We start from the raw sequence: 20640 nt of genomic DNA on the forward strand, positions 1-20640 counted from the left end.
CATTGGTGTTTGACATGTGTACATGTATGTTCTGGTTTATGAGACATGAATATTCAGTAAACTAAGCTGTCTTGAGTTTTATCTTGTTTTTTATGACTGATACATGGGGACTTCCCTGGTGGTGCAGTGGTTAAGACTCTGCTCTTCCAATGCAGGGGACATGGGTTCGATCCCTGGTCAGGGAACTAAGATCCCACATGCTGCATGGTGATGCCAAAAAATAAAATAACTAACTAACTAAATATAATAAAAATAATACAAACAGCTGTTTAAACAAAAAGACTGATATATGATCTTTGGACTCTTTAAAAAAATTTTTTTATACAATTTCTAAAGGTTACTTTCCATTTACAGTTATTACAAAATATTGGCTATATTCCCTATGTCGCACATTATATCCTTGAGCCTGTCTTACACCCAACAGTGTGTACTGCCCATGCCTTCACCCCTGTTGCCCCTCCCCCCTCCCCACTGGTAACCTCTAGTTTGTTTTTTATATTGTGAGTCTGCTTCCTTTTTTGTTGTATTCACTAGTTTGTGATATTTTTTAGAATCCACATATACGTTATCATACAGTATTTATCTTTCTCTGATTTATTTCACTTAGCATAATGCCCTCCAAGTCCATCCATGTTGCTGCAAATGGCAAAATTTCATTCTTTTTTTTATGGCTAAGTAAAACATACGTGTGTGTGTGTGTGTGTGTGTGTGTATATATATCTATATACACACACACACGCATTTTTTTTTTTTTGCAAATTATGGTTTTTTTTTTAAGATCTTTATTGGAGTATAATTGCTTTACAATGGTGTGTTAGTTTCTGCTGTGTAACAAAGTGAATCATCTATACATATACACATATCCCCATATCTCCTCCCTCTTGCGTCTCCCTCCCACCCTCCCTATCCCACCCCTCTAGGTGGTCACAAAGCACCGAGCTGATCTCCCTGTGTGGCTGCTTCCCACTAGCTATCTATTTTACGTTTGGTAGTGTATATATGTCCATGCCACTCTCTCACTTTGTCACAGCTTACCCTTTCCCCTCCCCAGATCCTCAAGTCCATGCTCTAGTAGGTCTGACACACATCTTCTTTATCCATTCATCTGTTGATGGACACTTAGGTTGCTCCCATATCTTGGCAACTGTAAGTGATGCTGCTATGAACATTGGGGTGCATGTATCTTTTTGAATCAGTGTTTTTGGGGTTTTTTTTTGATATATACACAGGAGTGGAATTTTGGGGTCATACTGTAGTTCTATTTTTAGTTTTTTGAGAACCCTCCATACTGTTTTCCACAGTGGTTGCACCGATTTACATTCCCACCAACCGTGTAGGGGGGTTCCCTTTTCTCCACATCCTCACCAACATTTGTTGTGTTGTTTTGATGGTAGCCATCCTGACAGGTGTGAGATGATATCATGTATACTCAATATACTAAGCAGTCTGAGTTTTATCTTGCTTTTCAAGGCTGATATATGATCTTTGGGCTCTTTCTTACTCTTTAAAATAACATTAATGATCACATGGAAGTGAATCATGAAATGTATAGAATTTAGTTATCTTTCTCCTCACTCACTAGAAACTTTGCAGTTCTGTTAGCTTTTTCCCATAAAATATGCTCTGGTGTAGCCATTTTTAGGATCTAGAAGGGACTAAAGAACAGGGGACAATAATTTCACTCCATTTTATTATTCTAATTGTAAATTAGCTATTTTGTATTAATACCAGTAAATTATAAGTTATATTGATGGGTATCTTTAGTAACTAATACTAAAAGAAAGGAAAATTATCTTTCATTATAGTGATACCTGTCTTTTCATAGCGATCCTTTTAACGCGTATGCATTTGTGGTAGGACTGTAGTGGTTCCTGCGTAGATATGTGACTGTCTTTATTTTTACAGGTGAGGAATCTGAGTCTCAGAGAGCTTAAGTAACTTGCTTAAGGCCATGTGGCTGTTTAGGGCTAGAACTAGGATTCCCACCTCTATGATTACACAATTACTGTCAAATTCAGGTCTGTTGTTACAGACCAATTCTGGTTCATTCATTCAGAAGTATGTAGCTTTTGTTTGTGGCACACCTCTGATATTTGAGGGTTTTTTCCTGAGTACGGGTGACCCTTGAACAACAGGGGTTTGAACTGTGCTGGTCCACTGATACTCAGATTTTTTTCAATAAATACTACAGTACTACACGATCTGCGGTTGGTTGAATCCACGGATGCAGAACTTGCAGATATGGCATGGCGGGCCAACTGTTATTTATTGAGGAAAATCCTTGTATAAGTGGACCCTCGAGGTTCAAACTCGTGTTTTCAAGGGTCAGGTGTATTTCATTAGCAGACCTCAGTAACGTTGGTGGGAGAGTATTAAAGGCCTATTCAATTTTTTCAGTTAATTTTATGGTTTAAGAGAAATACCAACGCTAGCTAGTCTTCTTCTTCTTATTATTTTTTGCGGTACGCGGGCCTCTCACCGCTGCGGCCCCTCCCGCCGTGGAGCACAGGCTCCGGACGCAAAGGCCCAGCGGCCATGGCTCATGCACCCAGCCGCTCCGCGGCATGTGGGATCCCCCCGGACCGGGGCACGAACCTGCGTCCCCTGCACCGGCAGGCGGACCCCCAACACTGCACCACTGGGGAAGCCCTAGCTAGTCTTAAAGACAGTAGGTATTAGAAAAAATAGTAAATTTAGAAGGAATATATACTTTCTATGAGGGAATAGAGCAATTATAACTGAGTTTTAAAGTTTCTGTTAGCATTCCAATTATTTTATTAAGGAATTTTTTCCCTTTTGCTTTAAGATGAAAGTTATAATAATCTGACTTTTAGAAATGGGATGGCATGTACATATTTGAAAAATAATTGAATATTTGTCATGTGTTTATCATATGTTAGATCCTACAGATAAAGATTCAAGAAACTGGTTCTTATAAAGTTTATAGCATCATCAAGGCTGGGAGACATCTAATATAAAAATGTATCCAAACATACAATATAACAATGCCCAGTGAAATGCTGTATTAGAACTCTGCATAAAACATTACTAGAACTTCAAGGAGAAGCATACGGTTTAGACTTGGCAAAGGGGTATCAGAGAAGGTCTGCTAGAGGTATCAACCTTTGAATTAAGGTTAAGAATGAGTAAGAGTTAGCTAAATGATGGAAATGATTAGTATTATATAACATAGAGTGGCTAACATAGAGGGGAGATTGGGAGAGCAAGATAGGAGGGAGGAGATTGTTTCAAGTGGAGATGCAGAGACCTGTTAAGACACTTCGGCAGTAGAGTATAGATGAACAATAATGGAATCTGAAATAAAACATTTGCAATGAAGATAGAAATGAACGGGTTCCAGAAAAATTTTTAGCAGCAAATTGATAGTGATATAATATTAAAATCTGAATAAATATCAGATGACTTGAGGCTTTGCTTTTGAGGACTGGGTAAATTTTCGTAGCAAGAGAGAGTGAGGGAGATTGCAATAACAGAAGAGGTCTAGACGAGGGGGTCGAAGTAAAGAGAACAAAGGTGGGAGAAATGAGGCTGATTGAAATTAAGAGGATGAGATTGGTCAAGGTCTATGGAAGGAGGCTGAGAGGACAAAGTTGAGGTGAGAAGGATCAGAGAACAAGACCTACTGAGACTGAGATGTCCAGGTTGGTTGATGTTGAGAAGTCAGACTCAGGTGAAGTCAAGAGTCAGTGTTTAGGTGAGGTTGAGTTCAAATAAAGTTGAGAGGGTAAGGTGGATTAAATTTGAGAGGAATTGAGAAGGTAAGATTGGTTGAGGCTGACAGCTCTTACAAGGGTTGAGAGGTTGAGATTAAGGAGGAGTCGAGGGAAAGATTGCTGAGGTCAAGGGCTGGGGGTCAAGACTGTGGTTGAGAGGACAAATTCAGTTAAGAAAGATCAAGGATAAGTACAGCTGAGAAGTTTTGAGGAGGGTGGAAAAAGACTGTATTGATTCAGAGTGACCAGCCGTTTTAGGTTGCCTGGAGCTGTCCTGATTTTAGGACTGAAAATCCAGTGTCCCAGGATGTAAAAATTCCTGCTCTTCAGTTGTGGATATGGAAGGTTGAAAGGAAAGTACAGAACCCATGAGGCGGGCTTAAACAAATAAGCTGAAAGCAATAGCTTTCAATTAGTGTGAAATAGACGTGACATAGCTCGTCTGCCTTCATTATGGCTGTTGCTCTTGTTTTCTCCTGACTCCTAATGCTAACAACTGTGGCTCCACAGTAATAGATTATCTGCTTTTGCATCATTCCAAGTAATATGATTTAAGTGTACAATTAAGTGCACTGTAATCCTGAGCATTAACAGTCTTTTTTTTTTAAACCTTTGCTTGACTGTTGTAGTTTGTAAAGAAATAGTGCTTGTTTAATTTTTTCCCTTTTAAACAACTTAAGTTGTTTCCATGTCTTGGCTATTATGAACAATGCTGTAGTGAACATGGGGTGCAGATACCTCTTCAAGATAGTGATTTCATTTCCTTCAGATAAATACCCAGAGGTGAAATTCCTGGGCCATATGGTAGCTCTATTTTCCATTTTTTGCAGGAATCTCCATAGTGTTTTCCACAATAGCTGTACAAATTTATATTCCCACCAACAGTGCACAAGGACTCCCTTTTTCCACATCCTCTCCATCAGTTGTCATTTCTTGTCCTTTTGATAATAGCCATTCCAACAAGTATGAGGTGATATCTCATTGTGGTTTTGATTTGCATTTTCCTGATGATTAGTCATGTTGAGCATCTTTTCATGTACCTGTTGGTCATCTGTATGTTGTCTTTGGAAAAATGTTCTGATCCTCTGCCCATTTTTTAAGCAGATTTTTTTTTTGGAGGGGGTGCTACTGAGTTGTATGAGTTCTTTATATATTTTGGATATTAACCTTTTATGAGTTATATGATTTGCGCTTATTTTCTTTCATTCAGTAGGTTGCCTTATCATTGTGTTGATTGCCTTTTCCTCCCCCCAGTATTATGTATGTGAAATTCATCTCTATTTTAGCTCTAAATTCAGGGTCAGCAAGCTTTTCCTGTAAGGAGCCAGGTAGTAAGTGTTTTAGGCTTGTGAGCTACACTCTTCCACAACTATTGAAATCTGGTGTTGTATCATAAAAGCAGCCATGGACAAAAACAAATGAGCATGGCTGTGTTCAAATAAAACTTTACTGACAAAAATGGATATTAGACTAGATTTGGTCCATGGACCATAGTTGCTGACCCCATGATTTTTTCATTGCTGTATGGTATTCCACTAATTATACCATAATTTATTTATCCATTTTACTCTTAGACATTTGAGTTGCTTGGCAGTTTTGGTTACTGAAAATAATGTTGCTGTGAACATTCTTGTATATTTTTCTTGCTGCATGTGTGCAAAAAAGGCATTGCTGGATTATCACCTTCATTTGATAATTTCCAAACTGTTTTTCAGAGTGATTGAATCAGTTGTAGGGAAGAAAAAATAATTTTCCCTTTACCCTTCTACATTCTTGTCTGAGATCCTTCTGTAATAAAATACAGATTAATAAGAGAAAAACAAACAGAAGTTTAATAACATGTATACCTCTTGTATACATGGGAGATACCCAGGAAAAGTGAGTAAAACTTTCCCTACCACCACCTTAAATACTATCTTAAGACAGAAGAAGGATGTTGGAGGGGGAGGGCAGTTATGAGAGGTTACTGAGAAAAGCACAGTAAAAGGGTAAGGTTGTTACACAGATTGAAGTGGGTACCTTCTCGACTGGTAGAAGTTTCTTGTGATTTAGAATCATCCTTCTCTTCCTGGTACTAAAAGGGAGATACTTATAAATGGAGATTTCCTTTGTAAATGTATGTGTCCCTCACAAAAGTGTAACTTGTACTGGTTTTCAGAGCTTGCGCGTCTGGTGTTTCCTAAAAACAATCAGCTCAAGATAATCTTTATGCCAAAGAGACATATTTTGGGGTGTCATATTCTGCTTCCCTTCACATTCTGCACTGCTGCTTTAAAACAAAGAATGTCGTCCTCCGTCCAGTTCTGTAGGTGATCTTGGGTGGCCTTGGACTGCAGTGGCTTGAAGCAGGATTTCGGTTCCCTGGCCAGAGACTGAACTCAGGCTGTGGCAGTGAGAGTGGTGAATCCTAGCCACTAGGCCAGTGGCCAGTCGGGTTTGTAGAAGTGAATTTCCACAAAGAGGTGGAAAGTAGTGAAACAAATAAAGTGTTTATTAGGAGGAAAAAGAGTATGTGTGAAAAAACTTAACACAGGTGGACTCAGAGAAAGAGTCGCACCCTCGTGGTAGTTGGAATCACTTACACGGGGCATTTCTTCTGGGTTTCCTCTGGCCAGTCATCTTGCCTTTGCCTGGCTCTGAGTCCATATTTGTTTATGTCAGGGTCCTCCCCTGTGTGCACACGCATCTCTTAGCCAAGATGGATTCTAGCGAAGAGGGCTATGGGTAGGCTGACATCACTTACTGTGGGGTGACGCCCCCTCCCTTTTTGACCCCCGAGGAGCCTTTCTGCACATGCATAGTCAGGAAGGTCTCCTTGACCTCGAGAATGAGAAATATGTGGTCTCTTTATCTTTTACCTGGGCAGGGCTCGGCTCCTCCTTGCTTCTGTCCCCCAACGGGACAGTCTCGAGCTGCTCAGCCTGGGGCCCATCTGTCTCCTGCCTCATAGGAATCAGGTAATTAGCCACTACAATCACTGACCTTACCATACACCCTGAAAGGAATTCAAGACAAAGAACAGGATGAGACACTCTGCTTTGGCAAAACAGACCCTTAGTTAGATATATTTTGGAAAAAATTTTTTATGAACCTGGATTCTTGCATCTTCCCATACTCAGAAGAGCACTAAAATCATTAAGTGAGATGGCTCTTCCTCACGACTAGCAATAACCTTCTACCGAGCTGTATGCTTGATTGCACGTATTCCTTAGCCATATATATACTCTCTATATACTAGCCTCTTCCCCTACCTCTTCAGAGCAATTCTTCAGATTTATCTGGGAGGTTGTCTCCTGGGCTATAGTCCTCAGTGAGACACTGGATACTCAACCGAGAGCTCTTATAGTGTGCGTTTTTCTTTCAGTCAACACTGCTAACAGTTTTTTGTACCCCAGGCTCCAAATACTTGCCAGTACTTGCTATTATAGGTTGGGGTAGTTTTCCTCATTTTGTTTTTTAAAGCTGTTTTGGTGGGTGTGTTATGAATTGTTACCTAATTATGTGATGAATTTGAAATTTTCGTGATGATGAAACTGAGTCCCCCTAAAAGTTCCTGTATTGAGTTTGATTAATCTCTCTATCCAGAACTCTATTCCCTTTCTTGTCCCATCTGACCTCAATCTTGAGCTAACTGAACACTAATCAACCAGAGTCAGATGACTAAAAAATTGCCGTTGTTAGTAACATTATTAATGTACTAAAATTGCTATTATAGATATCATCATTAATGTAGAAACTCAGGTTGTTTCTCTAGGGCAAGACTAGCTCACAGACCCCTGAACCATGGACTGCCTGGGCAGAGAATCATAAACAAAAGACATCTTGACTCTCAAAACTGCAATTAAGAAGATGATTAATTCCATCTTCTTTTGTAATATATGCTTGTAATGTGATGAATTTCCTTTTAAGCATGGCCATGGGTATGTCATGAAAGTTTTAATATGTAATATATTCATAATCAATCAAATTAAATTTGTTTTTATTTATCCGTGAGCTATTTCGAAGTGGTTTTCCTTAACTTATAAACATAGGGAATTTTCTAGTTACTATTTTTTATTGATTTCTAACTTGAGTGTGTTGTAATCAAAGAAAATTTTCATTGAGTTCTTTCTTTTGATATTTGTTGAGACTGGCTTTATGAGCTAACACATGATCAGTTTGTATGAATGATGTATGCTTGTTGGGTACATAATAAAAGTATGTTGTTGGGTACCTACTAAAAATTTATACATTCATTTGGTCAAGTTTGTTATTTGTGTTTTTTCAAATTTCTGTGTTTTTGACTTTTTATATCTGTTCTCCTACCAAGAGAATTGTGTTAACATCTCTCATTATGACTGTTTGCCTATTTCACCGTGCTTTTAGGTACATATAATTTCAGAATTATTATGTCTTCTGGTGAATTGAATTTTCATTGTAATGAAACTTTGCGTGGTAATAATGCTTTTTCCCCTTACAACCTATTTTGTTGGATATTAATATGGCTTCACCAGCTTTCTTTTTAATCTCAACCTTTCTGTAAACTTAAGTTTTAGATATATCTCTTATAAACAGAAAATATGTTTTAATAGTTTTGTTTTATAATTGGCTCATTAAATATATTTCCATTTAATGTAATTTTAAAATATATTTGGGTTTAAATATGCCTTCCTTTTATGTGCTATTGTTATAATTATTTCTGTCTTGTTGTTCTCTTTTGGATTAATAACATTATATTATTTTGCTGTTGTTCCATTAGTTTGGGAGCTGTAGTCTTACTCTTCCACTAGAAGTTTCACTAGAGACTGTTGTGATCTACAGATTTTTTTTTTTCCTTCTACTGTTTTGGTCTTGATGGGGAGCAGAATACACCACCCCACAATGTGCCACTTTCGCATGTGGATTGTTTTAAGCTGAAGGCAATTATGACCCAACAGACTCAGGAAAAGCTTTTTATCTCTTCCTTAACTGCCCAAAAGGATTTAGGTAGGAAGCCTGTACAGGAAGATAGCTATTATGAGAGAGAACTTTTTATATCAGAAGGACTTATCTGCATGGCATGGAAACGTTTGTTTACCAAACATTTGGTCTTCTCATCTTCCTGCTTCTTCCTCTTTGAAGCCCCAGACCCCTACCCCCTTAGCTCAGGATGGCATATAAGTCTAAGCTGACTACCTGTGAGTCTTATGTGTTTGTGGGGCTCCCATACATACATAATTAAACGTTTTTCTCCTGTTAAATCTGTTTTATGCCAGTTTAATTATTAAACCAGCCAACGACCCTAGAAGGGAAGAAGGGAAAATTGTTCCTCCCCAACAGTCTGGTTTTGGTATTGGGATAATGTTGACTTCATAACATGAGTTGGGAAGTGTTTCCTCTTTTTTATTTTCTGGAAGTGATTATGTAGAACTGGTGTTACTTCTTCCTTAAATATTTTATAGAAGTTTGCCAGTGAAACCATCTGGGCATCTCGTTTTCTTTTTCAAAATGTTTTTAGCTATGAATTTAATTTTCTAAATAGATGAGACTATTCTGGCTATGTATTCTTCTTTCTCTTACATTTTCTAATTGGTTTTTACTTGCATAAAGAAACTATATTGATTTTGTATGTGGATCCATGCCCTTTGATTTGTGGATGTTGATCTAACTACCTTGTTGAATTCTCTTTAACAAGCAGTAATCATAGTAAATATTCTTAATAGAGAAACATTAAAAGCCTTCCTATTAAAGCTAGGAACAATAAAGGAATATATGTAATTGTAGCTACTTTTTAAGTAATATTTTGGACAGCGTAGCCTATAAAATTGAACAGCACACTGTTTTTTTAAATTTTATTTTATATTGGACTGTAGTTGGTTAGCAATATTGTGTTAGTTTCAGGTGTACAGCAAAGTGATTCAGTTATACATATATATGTAGCTGTTCTTTTTCAAATTCTTTTCCCATTTAGGTTGTTACGTAATATTGAGCAGAGTTCCCTGTGCTATACAGTAGGTCCTTGTTGGTTATCCATTTTAAATATAGCAGTGTGTACATGTCAATCTCAAACTCCCTAACTATCCTTTCCACCCCCCAGCCTCCCCACCCCCCCAACCATAAATTCATTCTCTAAGTCATGAGTCTGTTTCTGTTTTGTAAATAAGTTCATTTGTATCATTTGTTTTTAAGATTCTGCATATAAGCAGTATTATACAATATTTGTCTTTGTCTGACTTACTTCACTCAGTATGGTGATCTCTAGGTCCATCCCTGTTGTTGCAAATGGCATTATTTCATTCTTTTTAATGTCAGAGTAATATCCCATTGTATATATGTACCACATCTTCTTTATCCATTCATCTGTCGTTGGAGATTTAGGTTTCTTCCATGTTTTGGCTATTGTAAACAGTGCTGCAATGAACATTTGGGTGCGTGTATCCTTTTGGACCATGTTTTTCTACAGATAGATACCCAGGAGTGGGATTGCAGGATCATATGGTACCTCTATTTTTAGTTTTTTAAGGAATCTCCATACTGTTCTCCACAGTGGCTGCACCAATTTACATTCCAACAAACAGTGTAGGAGGGTTCCCTTCTCTCCACACCCTCTCTAGCATTTGTTGTTTGTGGATTTTTTGATGATAGCCATTCTGACTTATGTGAGGTAATATCTCACTGTAGTTTTGATTTGCATTTCTCTAATAATCAGTGATGCTGAACATCTTTTCATGCACCTCTTGCCATTTGTATGTCTTCTTTGGAGAAATGTCTATTTAGGTCTTCTGCCTATTTTTTGATTGGGTTATTTGTGTTTATGATATTAAGCTGCATGTGATGTTCATAAATTTTGGAGACTAATTCTTTGTTGTTGCATTGTTTGAAAATATTTGCACCCATTCTGTGGGTTGTCTTTTTGTTTTGTTTATGGTTTCCTTTGCTGTGCTAAAGCTTTTAAATTTCATTAGGTCCCATTTGTTTATTTTTGTTTTTATTTCCATTACTCTGGGAGATGGATTGAAAAGGATATTGCTGTGATTTATGTCAGAGAGTGTTCTGCCTATGTTTTCCTGTAATACACTGTGTGTGTCCAGTCTTATATTTAGGTCTTTAATCCATTTTAAGTTTATTTTTGTGTATGGTGTTAAAGAGCATTCTAATTTCATTTTTTTACAGGTAGCTGTCCAGTTTTCCCAGCACCATTTCTTGAAGAGACTGTCTTTCCTCCATTGTATAGTCTTACCTCCTTTGTCATAGATTAATTGACCATAGGTGCGTGGGTTTATTTCTGGGCTTTCTATCCTGTTCCATTGATCTATATTTCTATTTTTGTGCCAGTACCAGACTGTTTTGATGACTGTAGCTTTGTAGTTTAGTCTGAAGTTGGGGAGCCTGAATTTTCCAGCTCCATTTTTCTTTCTCAAGATTGCTTTCACTATTCAGGGTCTTTTGTGTTTCCATACAAATTTTAAGATTTTTTGTTCTAGTTCTGTGAAAAATGCCATTGGTAATTTGATAGGGTTTGCATTGAATCTAGATTGCGTTGGTTAGTATACTTATTTTGACAACATTGATTCTTCCAATCCAAGTATATGGTATATCTTTCCCTCTATTGTGTCGTCTTCGATTTCTTTCATCAGCGTCTTATAGTTTTCAGAGTACAGGTCTTTTGTCTCCTTAGGTATGTTTATTCCTAGGTATTTTATTCTTTTTGATGTGGTGGTAAATGGGATTTTTTCTTTAATTTCTGTTTCTGATCTTTCGTTGTTAGTGTATAGAAATGCAACAGATTTTTGTGTATTAATTTTGTAACCTGCAACTTTACCAGATTCATTGATGAGCTGTAGTAGTTTTCTGGTAGCGTTTTTAGGATTTTCTGTGTACAGAATCATGTCATCTGCAAACAGTGACAGTTTACTTCTTTTCTAATTTGGATTCCTTTTATTTCTTTTTATTCTCTGATTGCCACAGCTAGGACTTCCAAAACTGTGTTGAATGAAAGTGATGAGAGTGGACATCCTTGTCTTCTTCCTGATCTTAGAGGAAATACTTTCAGCTTTTTTTGAAATATTTATTTATTTTTAAATTATTATTTTGGCTGTGCTGGGTCTTCATTGAGGCACGTGGGCTCCGCATTGCGGCATGCGGACTTTTTAGATGTGGCATGCGGACTCTTAGTTGCGGCATGCATGCGGGATCTAGTTCCCTGACCAGGGATTGAACCCGGGCCCCCTACATTGGGAGTGTGGAGTTTTACCCACTGGACCACCAAGGAAGTCCCTGCTTTTAGCTTTTGAACACTGAATAGCTGTAGGTTTGTAGTATACGGCCTTTATTATGTTGAGGTATGGTTCCCTCTATGCCCACTTTCTGGAGAGTGTTTTTCATAAATGGGTGCTGAATTTTGTCAAAAGCTTTTTCTTCATCTATTGAGATGATCATATGGTTTTTATTCTTCAGTTTGTTGATGTGGTGTATCACACTGATTGATTTGTGCATACTGAAAAATCCTTGCATCCCTGTGATAAATCCCACTTGATCATGGTGTGTAATCCTTTAATGTATTGTTGGATTCAGATTGCTAGTAGTTGGTTGAGGATTTTTGTGTCTGTGTTCATCAGTGATATTGGCCTGTAATTTTCTTTTTTTGTGATATGTTTGTCTGGTTTTGGTATTAGGGCTATGGTGGACTCATAGAATGAGTTTGGGAGTTTTCCTTCCTGTGCAATTTTTTTGGAACAGTTTCAGAAGGATAGGTGTTAACTCTTCTCTAGATGTTTGATAGAATTTGCCTGTGAAGCCATCTGGTCCTGGGTTTTTGTTTGTTGGGAGTTTTTCAATCACAGTTTCAATTTCAGTACAGTAAGTCCCCTACACATGAATGAGTTTTGTTCCCGGAGTGCATTCGTAAGTCCACTTTGTTCGTAAATCCAACAAAGTCAGCCTAGGTACCCAACTAACACAGTCGGCTGTGTAGTGCTGTTCTGTGATAGGTTTATACTACTTTTCACACAAAGAATACGTAAAAATCAAACATCTCAAAAAACTAAAGCATTTTTAATCTTACAGTACCGTACCTTGAAAAGTACAGTAGTACAGTACAACAGCTGACATACAGGGGCTGGCATCAAGTGAACAGGCAAGAAGAGTTACTGACCGGAGGAGGGAGAGGAGGGGGGCGATGGCAGAGCAATAGGAGGAAGGATCGCCAGCAGTAGGAGGTGGAGGGCAAGGTGCAGTTTCACTCACGCCTGATGTTGATGGCGCAGGCTCTGGTTCCTTGCTGGGTTCAGTTCTATCCACCCTCTTGAAAAAATGATCCATTGATGTCTGGGTAGTAGCTCTTTTTTTCTTGTCATAGATGATATGGTAGCACTGGACTGAATTCTGAACGTCTGCTGCAACCTTTGTGCCCCATTCTATGTTTGGGTCCTGTGCCTCAAAACCTAACAGTGCTTCCTCAAATAAAGAAAATCCCCTTGCCATTTCCCTTGTTGTGAATCTCTTCGGTTTTTCAGTTACTTCTTCCTCTTGTCTCTCTTTGTCCTTTCTCTGGGCCTCCAGTTCCATCAGGTCTTCAATTAGTACTGTAACCTCCTTGTGTTGCACAGCAAGGAATTCAGTGAAGCCATCCTGTTGCAGATCTAGCTCCAGCTTCTTGCTTAGGGTCACTGAGTTGCTGAAGACCTCTTTGGGCTCCTCATCCACCTTCTCAAATCCACGAAAATCGTGAACAAACTGCAGGCAAAGGTTCTTCCAAACCCTATTCGTGGTGATGGCCGTAACTTCACGCCATGCAAAGTCAGTGTTTTTATGGCTTTGTAGTCCTTCCCAAATTGTCAAAAGGTGGTTTCTGATTCCTGTCACTCGCCTTTACTGCGAAAAGTGTGATGTAAATAATATTTCTTGAAAGTCACTATAACGCCCTGGTCCATAGGTTGAATGAACAATATAGTATTTGGTGGCAGATGCACTACTTTGACGTTGGGATGAAAGTCATCCATGAATGGGGGTTGGCCCCGAGCACTGTCAAGCAGCAAAGGAATGTCGAATGGGATGTCCTTCTCCAAGCAATATTTCCCTACCTCCGGGATAAAGTGGTGGAAAAACCAGTCCTAGAAAATGGCCTGTGTAACCCAGGCTTTGGGGTTACTCTTCCACACAACAGGAAGAGAGCCCTTGGCTTTGTTTTTACGGGCTCTTGGGTCTCTGAGTGATAAACTAAGAGAGCCTTCAGCTTCATATTGCAGGAAGCACTGCCACCAATCGACAGAGTTAGTCTGCCCTTTGCTGCTCTATAGCCTGGCATTAACTTTTCCTCCTTACTGATGTAACTTTGGTCTGCCACCCTCTTCCAGTACAGTACTATCTCATCCACATTAAAAACTTGCTCTGTTGAATACACGCCTTCATCAGTAATTTCTCAAAGAGTTTCAGGAAATTCCCGGGCAGCTACCGTATCTGCACTCACTGCCTTGCCACTTACTTTTACGTTGTGAAGTTTGGCTCTAACCTTGAACCCGTGAAACCAGCCATTGCTGACATTAAAAGATGTGCCCTCTGATTTTTTGCTGAGTTTCTTCTTTAAGTCTTTGTAAAGGCTTTTAGCTTTGTCTTGAATCAGCATAAAGCTGAGTGGGGCTCAACACTGTTGCTGATCCTGCATCCATACACTGAGAAGTTTCTCCATCTCTTCCATCATTCTTCCACACTTCTTTGATATTATTGTCGACATCATCGGCACAGCACACTGCTCATATTCCACGATCTTGTCTTTGTTCATTAGAATTGTGCTGATGGTTGAATGATTCATGTTATAAGAACAAGTGACGTCTACCATCTTTTCTCCTCGCTTCACTCTCAATTTTTTTCACTTTTGCTTCCATTGTTATCTCTTGGCACTTCTTAGCAGTGCCAGCTACATCACCCGCTCCTTTTACACTTGCTTCCAGACATCCTGGGCTTGAAATAAAGATACTGTACTACTGTACTCTATACAGTACTGTATAGTAAGGTACACAAAAGCACAACCACTTGTAGAGGATGCATTCATGTGACAATGTACACCAGGCACGTGAAGTAACTTATGTGATTAGACATGTGAACATAAGTTCGCATCTTTGAAAGATGGCAACTTGAAGGCTCGTATGTAGGGTACTTACCATACTTGTGATTGGGCTGTTCATGTTTTCTGTTTTTTTCTGGTTCAGTCTTGGGAGCTTGTACCTTTCTAAGAATTTATCTGTTTCTTCCAGGTTGTCCATTTTATTGGCATATAGTCGCTTGTAGTAGTCTCTTATGATCCTTACATTTCTGTGGTGTCCATCTTAACTTCTTTTTCATTTCTAATTTTACTGATTGGAGTCCTCTCCATTTTTTTCTTGATGAGTCTGGCTAAAGGTTTATCAATTTTGTTATCTTGTCAAAGAACCAGCTTTTAGTTTCATTGATCTTTGCTGTTGTTTTTTTCATCTCTATTTCATTTATTTCTGCTCTGATCTTTATGATTTCTTTCCTTCTCTGATCTTTATGTTCTTCTTTCTCTAGTTGCTCTAGCTGTAAGGTTAAGTTGTTTGAAATTTTTCTTGTTTCCTGAGGTAAGATTGTATTGCTCTAAACTGTCTAGGAGGCTTGTGCAGGCTTCCTGATGGGAGGAGCCTGTTCCCGTCCAGTGGTGGGTGGAGCTGGGTCTTGTCCTTCTGGTGGGCAGGACTGTGCTCAGGGAGACTTTAAGCCACTTGTGTGCTGATGGGTGGGGCTGTGTTCCCACCCCATTGGTTATTAGACTGCTTTTGCTGCATCCCATAGGTTTTGATTCATTGTGCTTTTGTTTCCATCTGTCGCTAGGTATTATTTGATTTCCTCTTTCATTTCTTCAGTGATCCATTGGTGGTTTAGTAGCATATTGTTTAGCCTCCACATTTGTGTTTTTTACAGTTTTTTTTTCTTGTAGTTGATTTCTAATCTCATAGCGTGGTTGGAAAAGATGCTTGATATGATTTCAGTTTTCTTAAATTTACCGAGGCTCGCTTTGTGGCCCAGCATGTGGTCAATCCTGGAGAATGTTCCATGTGCACATGAAAAGAATGTGTAGTCTGCTGCTTTTTTTTTAACATCTTTATTGGGGTATAATTGCTTTACAATGGTGTGTTAGTTTCTGCTTTATAACAAAGTGAATCAGTTATACATATACATATGTTCCCATATGTCTTCCCTCTTGCGTCTCCCTCCCTCCCACCCTCCCTATCTCACCCCTCCAGGCTGTCACAAAGCACCGAGCCAATATCCCTGTGCCATGCGGCTGCTTCCCACTAGCTATCTACCTTACTACGTTTGTTAGCGTGTATATGTCCATGACTCTCTCTCGCCCTGTCACAGCTCACCCTTCCCCCTCCCCATATCCTCACGTCCATTCTCTAGTAGGTCTGCATCTTTATTCCTGCCTTACCTCTAGGTTCTTCATGACATTTTTTTTCTTAAATTCCATATATACGTGTTAGCATACGGTATTTGTCTTTTTCTTTCTGACTTACTTCCCTCTGTATGACAGACTCTAGGTCTATCCACCTCATTACAAATAGCTCAATTTCGTTTCTTTTTATGGCTGAGTAATATTCCATTGTATATATGTGTCACATCTTCTTTATCCGTTCATCTGATGATGGGCACTTAGGTTGTTTCCATCTCCGGGCTATTGTAAATAGAGCTGCAATGAACATTTTGGTACATGACTCTTTTTGAATTTTGGTTTTCTCAGGGTATATGCCCAGTAGTGGGATTGCTGGGTCATATGGTAGTTCTATTTGTAGTTTTTTAAGGAACCTCCGTACTGTTCTGCATAGTGGCTGTACCAATTCACATTCCCACCAGCAGTGCAAGAGTGTTCCCTTTTCTCCACACCCTCTCCAGCATTTATTGTTTCTAGATTTTTTGATGATGGCCATTCTGACTGGTGTGAGATGATATCTCATTGTAGTTTCGATTTGCATTTCTCTAATGATTAATGATGTTGAGCATTCTTTCATGTGTTTGTTGGCAGTCTGTATATCTTCTTTGGAGAAATGTCTGTTTAAGTCTTCTGCCCAGTTTTGGATTGGGTTGTTTGAGCTGCATGAGCTGCTTATAAATTTTGGAGATTAATCCTTTGTCAGTTGCTTCGTTTGCAAATATTTTCTCCCATTCTGAGGGTTGTCTTTTGGTCTTGTTTATGGTTTCCTTTGCTGTGCAAAAGATTTGAAGTTTCATTAGGTCCCATTTGTTTATTTTTATTTCCATTTCTCTAGGAAGTGGGTCAAAAAAGATCTTGCTGTGATTTATGTCATAGAGTGTTCTGCCTATGTTTACCTCTAAGAGTTTGATAGTTTCTGGCCTTACATTTAGGTCTTTAATCCATTTTGAACTTATTTTTGTGTATGGTGTTAGGGAGTGATCTAATCTCATACTTTTACATGTACCTGTCCAGTTTTCCCAGCACCACTTATTGAAGAGGCTGTCCTTTCTCCACTGTACTAAGGTAATTATTGGTATGTAAATTGCTATTGCCATTTTCTTAATTGTTTGGGGTTTGTTTTTGTAGGTCTTTTTTCTTCCCTTTCTCTTTTGTTCTCTGTGGTTTGATGGCCATCTTTATTGTTCTGTTTGTGTTGCTTTTTCTTTTTTGTGTGTGTATATTTATAGTTTTGGGGTTTGCTGTTCCCATGAGGTTTTTTTGTTTTTAATTAATTAATTTATTTATTTATTTATTTTTGGCTGCATTGGTTCTTTGTTGCTGTGCACGGGCTTTGTCTAGTTGTGGCCAGCGGAGGCTACTCTTTGTTGTGGTGTGCAGGCTTTTCATTGCGATGGCTTCTCTTGTTGCGGAGCACAGGCTCTAGGTGCACAGGCTTCAGTAGCTGTGGCTCATGGGCTCTAGAGCACAGGCTCAGTAATTGTGGCACATGGGCTTAGTTGCTCTGTGGCATGTGGGATCTTCCCAGACCAGGGTTTGAACCCATGTCGTCTGCATTGGCAGGTGGATTTTTAATCACTCTGCCACCAGCGAAATCCCTCCTGTGAGGTTTTGATATAGCAGTCTGTATAGGTACAAGGTTGTTTTAACTTTCTAGTTTCTTTCCCATCTAGAGAAGTTCCTTTAGCATTTGTTGCAGAGCTGGTCTGGTGGTGCTGAGTTCTCTTAGCTTTTGCTTGTCTGTAAAGTTTCTTTTTTTTTTTTTAAATTGGGATATAGTTGTTTTACAGGGTTGTTTGTTTCTTCTCTACAGTGAAGTGGAGTTTCCTGTGCTATACAACAGGTTCTCATTAGTTATCTATTTTATACATTAGTGTATATATGTTAGTCCCAATCTCCCAATTCATCCCACCTGCCCTTTCCCCTCTTGATGTCCATATGTTTGTTCTCTACCTCTGTGTTTCTGTTTCTGCCTTACAAACTGGTTCATCTGTGACATTTTTGTAGATTCCACAAATATACATTAATTTACAATGTGTGTTTTTCTCCTTCTGACTTACTTCACTCTGTATGACAGTGTCTAGGTCCGTCCACGTCTCTACAGATGACCCAATTTCATTCATTTTTATGGCTGAGTAATATTCCATTGTATATATGTACCACATCTTCTTTATCCATTCATCTGTCAATGAATATTTAGGTTGCTTCCATGACCTGGCTGTTGTAAATAGTGCTGCAGTGAACATATTGGGGTGTGTAAAGCCTTTGATTTCTCCATCAAATCTGAATGAGAGGCTTGCTGGGTAGAGTATTCTTGGTCGTAGGTTCTTCCCTTTCATCACTCTAAATACAGTATATTGTGCTACTTCCTTCTGGCCTGCAGAGTTTCTGCTGAGAAATCAGCTGATAACCTTATGGGAGTTCCCTTGTATGTTATTTGTTGTTTTTCACTTGTTACTTTTAATATTTTTTCTTTGTCTTTAGTATTTGTCAGTTTCATTACTAGGAGTCTTGGCGTGTTCCTCCTTGGGTTTATGTGCCTGGGACTCTTTGTGCTTCCTGGACTTGGATGACTGTGTGAAGTTTTCAGCTATTATCTCCTCAAATATTTTCTCAGGTCCTTTCTCTCTTCTCCTTTTGGGACCCCTATAATGGGAATGTTGGTGCATTTAAAAGATCTCTTAGACTGTCTACATTTCTTTTCATTCTATTTTCTTTATTCTGTTCTGTGGCAATGATTTCCACCATTCTGTCTTTCAGGTCACTTATCTGTTCTTCTGACTCACTTATTGTACTATTGATTCCTTCAAATGTATTTTTCATTTCAGTTATCGTATTGTTCATCTCTGTTTGTTCTTAATTCTTCTAGGTCTTTGTGAAACATTTCTTGCATCTTCTTAATCCTTGCCTCTATTCTTTTTCCAAGATCTTGGATCATCTTCACTGTCGTTATTCTGAATTCTTTTTCTAGTAGCTTGGCTATCTCCACTCCACTTAATTTTTCTTCTGGGGTTTCATTTTGTTCCTTCATCTGGGACATATTCCTCTGCCATCTCGTTTTGACTAAATTTCTGTGAATGCAGTTTCCATCCACAGGCTGCAGGATTGTAGTTCTTGCTTCCGTTGCCTGCCCTCTGGTGGATGAGGCTGTCTAAGAGGCCTGTGCAGGGTTCCTGATGGGAGGGACTGGTTCCCAGTGGTGGGGAGCTGGATCTTGTCCCTCTGGTGGGCAGGGCTGTGCTCAGGGAGACTTTAAGCCACTTGTGTGCTGATGGGAAGGGCTGTGTTCCCGTGCCATTGGTTATTTGGCCTGAGGTGATCCAGCACTGGAGCCTACAGGCTGTTTGGTGGTAATGGTGGCCTTTGGGAGGGCTCATGCCAATGAGTAGTTCCAAGAACTGCTGCTGCTAGTGTCTTTGTCCCCACACTGAGCCACAGACACCCCCTGCCTCCCCAGGAGACCCTCCAATGCTAGCAGGTAGGTCTGACCCAGTCTATTCTGGGGTCACTGCTTTTTTCCTCTGGGTCCTGGTACCCTCAAGACTTTATGCATGCCCTCCAAGAGTGGAGTTCTGTTTTCCCCAGACCTGTGGAAGTCCTGTGATCAACCCCATTGGCCTTCAAAGCCAGATTCTCTGGGGACTCCTCCCATTGCTGGACGCCCAGGCTGGAAAGCCTGACTTGGGGCTCAGAATTTTCACTCCTGTGGGATAACTTCTGTGGTATAATTATTTTCCAGTTTGTGGGTCACCCATCTGGTGGGTATGGGGTTTGATTTTATCACGATTGCGCCCCCTCCTCCCATCTTATTGTGGCTTCTTTGTCTTTGGATGTAGGGTATCATTTTTAGTAGATTCCTGTGTTTTTTTGTTGATGGTTATTCTACAGTAGTGATTTTGGTATTTTTGTAAGAAGGGGGCGAACTCACATCCTTCCACTCTGCCATCTTGAGCTAATCTGAACTAAGTGGGTTTAGATAGAAAGGAGTGAAAATGTCATTATGTGCAGATGAAATGTCCTCTACCAAGAAATTTTATACACAAGAAGATTAAACCTATTAGAATGAAAAAGATCATGCAACAGATAGCTCTTCACTTGTAAATACTTTGTAATTTTCATTTTGATTTCTTCTCTAACATGTTAATGTATTTTAAAACGTTTTCAGCTTCCATATATATGGATTCTTTCTGCAGTTATCTCTTTGCTATTGATTTTAAATATTATCGATTGTAGTCATTGAATATGTTATATATGACGATTTTTTATATGTGAATTTGCCTAGTTTTCCATTATGCCCTATAATAAGTTTAATTTTTATTAATATTTTGTGTGTGTTTGAGGAGAAAATAGCAATCCAAATTTGCTGGGCTCAAAATTCTATATATATCTATTAGAAAGAACTTAATCATTTTACTCATCTTCAATAATTTTATTTATAATCTGCTTGATCAGTTAGTTTCTGGGAGAGGTATGTTAAGCTCCTTTAGGATGTTTTGTGTATTT

The 20640-nt window shown here is 39.0% G+C and overlaps 1 protein-coding gene across 2 annotated transcripts in view; it reads left to right on the top strand.

The window, feature by feature from the left end:
- LOC309818934 (cytochrome c oxidase assembly protein COX16 homolog, mitochondrial) overlaps positions 1-20640 on the top strand; it is a 33735-nt gene that overhangs the window by 7322 nt on the left and 5773 nt on the right. The window lies entirely within an intron of this gene.

The sequence above is a fragment of the Grampus griseus genome (genome assembly GCF_964374135.1).
Source record: "Grampus griseus genome assembly, chromosome: 2".
Classification (NCBI taxonomy): domain Eukaryota; kingdom Metazoa; phylum Chordata; class Mammalia; order Artiodactyla; family Delphinidae; genus Grampus; species Grampus griseus.